Raw genomic sequence first — 6,150 nt, 5'->3', positions numbered from 1 at the left:
ATCTTCATAATCCTTCTCATTCCGGCCTGGGAACAAGAATATCTGGTGAAACATCTTTAGGAGGGAGCTCCTCATATTTTCTATCTTCTATAGTTTCTCATCGTTGATGGTGGCGGTTGTCCGTATGATGCAGCCTATTTGATTGCCGTAGCAGCGGCGCGCTTCCTCGGGCGCCTTTGGCTCAAAATTGTCGTCTTCCACCTCCGTGACCACCATTCTAGTAGTCCTGAGTTTGTTAGGAACCCATTGCCTCTTTGCTTTCGGTTCTACACCGGCTCCGCTCCCCGAGGCAGCACCGATCTCAGCGCCGGTCTCGATGCTGGTCTGAATCTCAGCGCCGGTCTCAGTCTCAGCACCGGTCTGTGTGTCGGTCTCAGTCCCCGATGCCACCGGTGGGCCCAGCAACAACATCTCTTGATCGTCGGTAAGGCTAAAAAATTCGTCTGCCGCCCGACGGACGTCGTCGCAATCACCAGAACCCTGTCCTTCATCGTTGCTAGCCATGTTTCCTATGATTAAATCTAGTCAATTAATTCTAGACCTAATAAAATGAATAATGACATAAAAAGGACTATTGTTTTGCAGGAATGTTGACTCCTTCCTGGTGCGGCAAATCCCGGGCACTCGATATGTCCTAGTTTGTAGCACAAGTCATGCGAAATTCATGGAAAATTTCGGCATGACCTTTGCTAAAAAGTGGACAAATCGAGAACCTGAAATTTGCCGGAACAGAAATGAATCAACATTCCGGCAAAACATAGGCCACTCAGCATCATTCCCTGGAAACAACAAAGCCACTTGGGCACAATCGAACAACTTCATTGAAAAGATATAACATGACCACTTCAATGAAAAATAAAATTTGCCTAAATTATTTTCCTTGAAAAATAGTGGTCTTTTCAAAAATCAAAAACCTTTGCAAAATGACCTCACTAAACACAGAACCCAATTAAATTGCAAAGGAACTCCATTTCTCTAACCCTTCTAACCTAATGCTCTAAAATAAAATTTTCATCTAACCTAGCCAATCTACTTAACCTAGCTTGTTAATCCAACGAACCAAATTAACCTAGTTAGTTAATCTAGTTTACCTAGATAATTAACCCTAATTAAACTAGTTAACGCAGCTAGTTCTCTGTCAAAGCCTAAAATAAATTTTTGCACTAATTAACCTGGATAATTAACCTAATTAAACTAGTTAACCTGACTAGTTCTCTGTCAAAGCCCTAACTAAATTTTTGCACTAACCTAGATAATTAACCAATTAAACTAGTTAACCTAACTACTTCTCTATCAAAGCCCTAACTAAATTTTTGCCCTAACCTAGATAATTAACCTAATTAAACTGGCTAACCTATGCATGAGAGAGAGAGGAGGGGTGGGGGCTTACAGAGGATGGCTCCGGTGGTGGCGATGGAGGCAGTGGTGGCGAGGGAGGTAGGGGCGTCTCCGGTGACAGCGAGGGAGGCAGGGGCGTCTCCGGTGACGGCGAGGGAGGCAGTTGTGGCGAGGAAGGATCCGGTGGCGTCGACGACGGCTCCGGTGACGTTGACGAGGCCGCACGGCTCCGTGGCGTTGGGGGCGGCTCTGGTGGCGTCGATGGCGCATGGCTCTGGTGGCGTCGACGTCGGCAGGAGACGGCGGCGAAGTGGGACGACGGTGAATCGGGGAGACGGCGGTGCGCGGGGTGGGTTGAGGGATTTGGGGGACAAGTGGTGGCCGGGGGGAAACAGTTTTTTGGTTAAGTCAAACTTAGCGGTAGCGCGTTTGGTAAAACACGCTATAGCTAAGATAGCTATAGCGGTTTTTACAAAACGCACTGCTACTATAGCTATGTAAATTTCTCCCATTTTTTAATTTCCTTTTCTGTTTCTATAGCGGGGGTTTAGGACACGCGTTGCAGCTACGTTAGCTATAGCGCCGCTTACAAACACACGCTGCTGCTATGCCTTCCTCCATTTTTTCGCTTTTTCATTTATTTTGCTTTACATTTTATTTTTTTCCTTTCTCCTTTTTCTATTTCTTTCATTTTCATTAACATTTCTATTTGTTTTTCACCTTATTTTATTTCCGTTAGTAGTAGCGCTCTTCTTAGGTAACGCGCTGCTAATTATGCCCTAGCGGTAGCGCGTTTCTTCCAAGACCGCTACTGCTATGCATAGCCTATCATTCTGCCAATGGGAATATTAGTAGTAGCGCTTTTGCAATTACACGCGCTACTGCTAAGGTTGTATCTGTAGCGCGGTTTTTCTTCAATCGCTACTGCTATATAGCACTAGCGCCCTTTTTTGACCCGCGTTGTTGCTAAATTTCTGTGTATAAGGTTTTCCCTAGTAGTGCTACTAAGGATGGTGCCGAGGAGGGACGGGAAGGACGGAAGACGAGGTGGCAGGCCGCCGGTCGGAGGCGAAGGCATCCATGCCATCATACTCCGACCTGGCTCCCCACCACTCACCACCTCCGCCTTCCCTCATTTTTTCTCCATCACCGACACGCCTAGGGAGCGCCAAGACCATGGTCAGGCGCCCCCTCCGAAGACACAGCGAGCAACCAAGGCGGCCAGGGGGCAAGAGGCGCAGCGCCTCCCTCCTTGGCGGGTAGGAAGGCGCGCCCCTCATCGACATCAACTCCAGCTCCGAGGAGAAGGGCTGTAATATGATTTCCAATGATCCCTAGCCCCTCCCCTTGGGCTTGGACCAAGCTCACTCCCCAAGCTCTAGCATCTTCATTCAGCATTTTCGACCTGAAGCTAAAGCCTGGAGGCCAGCTCCAGGTTCCCCTTTCCAACATACTCAAGATGGAGCAAGACAGGAGAAGGAGTGGATGATGTTGGATGCCTCCGTGCCACCCCCGCTCTCCCTTTTATAGGTAGACGAGGGGGGCTGGGGGATGGATCCACGGTGGGCGACCACCGCCCTCCTCCACCAGTTCAAGGGAGCCGGGCCCTCCCCGTCATGCTCTCCCATGCCACGCGCCTCCGTTACCTACCCCGCGCGATGCATGCGGCATATGTGGCTAAGGATAAGGCCGCGGTGGGAAGAGTAAATTGGCAGTTTCTATCCCGTGTGTTAAAGTCATTCACGGGCCATTACTGGAGCGGTCCCACCACCATTGCCCTTGCTCGACGTGCGGGAAAACTGGAAACTGGCCTGAAATCAATACCAATGAAGAAGCAAATGGGATCTCAAGGGACCAGCTTCTTCAGCAGCGATGCCTGTGCACTTGTTAGGCCCTACCCCAATGATGCTCGGCAGCGCGTTCGGGGCAGGCCCAGGGGCTTCTGTCGGTGACACAAACCCAGGCCTGTTTGACCTGACTGTGTAAAAGCACAAGATCAAGATTGAAGCACCACAACAAGAGACCAAGAGACTCGATGAACTAGCTAAACAGATCAGAGGGAACCAAGACCGAGGCAGAAGAGCCAAATGTTACTAAGCAAGGGGCCTCCCTTGTAGGGCAGGCGAGCCCGGTAAGGGGCGAGGCCACCCCCGGAAGAAGAAGAGGACCAGGGCATCCCGGCAGGGCCTGTCGGGACGCGCGGAGACCAGATCACCCCACCAACCGCTCCACTACGACCCACATCATGGATCAGTGCAGTGTCAAGATGCAGGATGATTAAGTGGTAGCCATTCGCCACATGTCGGCCACTTCCTACCAAATGAACCCACAAATGACACCAGTCTAGTGAAGTGTCAGGCAAGTAGGCGTGGAGCTAGCAGATTAGCTCGGCAAGCCTTGCCGCGCAACCAATGATGTGACACTAAGCGGTGCATTAAATGCATGCTGTCAGTCTGCAGAGTTACGTATGATAGCACTATTCGCTATCATATCAGTGTCTAATGACCAATTTGCCACTGTGGTGACCCCTTGGACTATAAAAGGAGGCCCGGGGCAACCAATAGAGAGGTTGGAGGCTTAGACCACTCACACCCCCATACGCGCGTAGTCGCCACTGCCCCGAAGCGACCCTGCGGGGCAAGTGTACTACGCACCACCATCACCTTCCCCCACTCAATCTACCAAATCAGGAGTAGGGTTTTACGCCTCGTGGCGGCCCGAACCTGGGTAAAACTGCCTGTGTGATCCCTGTCGTGCTGCCTTGCATTGGTCTGCTCTTTGTGCAATGCGACTCCCCCCTGCCGAACCAGCAAGAGGCCGTCTTGGTCCCATAGGTGGTCGTGGTTTCCTGCGACACCCTCTCACGTTCCAGTAGGCCAGCCACCCCATATATTTGATGTGGGCACACACAAAATCAATGGCACTCTTTACCGATTGAGGGAGTCCTGAACTAGGGGGTGTCCGGATAGCCGAACTATCATCATCGGCCGGACTCCAAGACTATGAAGATACAAGATTGAAGACTTCGTCCCGTGTCCGGATGGGACTTTCCTTGGCGTGGAGGGCAAGCTTGGCGATACGGATATGTAGATCTCCTACCATTGTAACCGACTCTGTGTAACCCTAGCCCTCTCCGGTGTCTATATAAGCCGGAGGGTTTTAGTCCGTAGGACGAACAACAATCATACCATAGGCTAGCTTCTAGGGTTTAGCCTCCTTGATCTCGTGGTAGATCCACTCTTGTACTACCCATATCATCAATATCAATCAAGCAGGAGTAGGGTTTTACCTCCATCGAGAGGGCCCGAACCTGGGTAAAAACATCGTGTCCCTTGTCTCCTGTTACCATCCGCCTAGACGCATAGTTCGGGACCCCCTACCCGAGATCCGCCGGTTTTGACACTGACATTGGTGCTTTCATTGAGAGTTCCTCTGTGTCGTCACCGATAGGCTCGATGGCTTCTTCGATCATCATCAACGACGCAGTCCAGGGTGAGACCTTCCTCCCCGGACAGATCTTCGTATTCGGTGGCTTTGCACTATGGGCCAATTCGCTTGGCCATCTGGAGCAGATCGAAAGCTACGCCCCTGGCCGTCAGGTCAGATTTGGAAGTTTGAACTTCACGGCTGACATTCGCGGGGACTTGATCTTCGATGGATTCGAGCCACAGCCAAGCGCGCCGCACTGTCACGACGGGCATGATTTAGCTCTGCAGCCGGACAGTACCCTGGAGGCCGCACTTGAGCCCGCTCCGATCTTCAATTCGGAGCCGGCTGTGCAGATCGAGGACGGATGGCTAGACACCGCCTCAGGGGCTGCAACCTCTACGGCGATAGAGCCGAACACTGACCTTGTCCCTCACAAAGCTCGTGACTCCAAGGTGTCGGACTCCTTGCCGGACTCCGAACCTCCCGCGCCCCCTCCAATCAAATCCGATTGGGCGCCGGTCATGGAATTCACCGCAGCGGACATCTTTCAACACTCACCTTTTGGCGACATCCTGAGTTCGCTAAAGTATCTCTCGCTATTAGGAGAGCCCTGGCCGGACTGCGGTCAGGAAGGTTGGGATGCGGACGACGAAGAAATTCAAAGCCCACCCACCACCCACTTAGTAGACACTATCGACAATCTAACCGACATGCTAGACTATGACTCCGAAGACATCGACGGTATGGACGACGATGTCGGAGACGACCAAGAACCAGCGCCTACTGGGCACTGGAAAGCCACTCCAACTCACGACGTATACATGGTGGATACACCAAAAGGAAGCGATAATGAGGAACAATGGGATAGGGCGAAGGGCAACTCCCCCAACAAACAACCAAAACGGCGACACAAGCGCCGCCCCAAGTCCCGCCTCGATAAAAACGGCACCCATACGGACCCGGCCCTAGAGCAGGGCAAAGCAGTGGACGACGAACATGCCACCAAGCAACCCATCCCCGGCGAAGACGATCTCACATCACCAGATCATACGAACCTTCATAAAAGGCTCGTCGCCACTGCAAGAAGTTTGAAGAAGCAAAAGTGGAAGCTTAAAACAGCGGAGGACGCATTCAGAATGAGATGGAGCAAAGTACTCAGCACCGGAGATAAATATGGCGCTAGTCACCAGACAAAGAGCTACCCGAAGCGCAAGCTGTTGCCCGAATTTGACGAGGAGGCCTTAGAGCCCCCGCAGTCAAAAAAGAAAGAAGCCGCTTGGCCGGATAGACGACCAGATGACAGGCCAAGAGCAGCAAGGGGCGCCGCACACAAGCCGGCACACGATCCTCGGAAAAAGGATGACCCAGCCAGGTCCATCTATG

This window comes from Triticum dicoccoides, chromosome 5B (assembly GCF_002162155.2).
Source record: "Triticum dicoccoides isolate Atlit2015 ecotype Zavitan chromosome 5B, WEW_v2.0, whole genome shotgun sequence".
NCBI lineage: Eukaryota > Viridiplantae > Streptophyta > Magnoliopsida > Poales > Poaceae > Triticum > Triticum dicoccoides.
The sequence above is the reverse complement of the archived record's forward strand: the minus strand, read 5'-3'. Positions refer to the sequence as shown.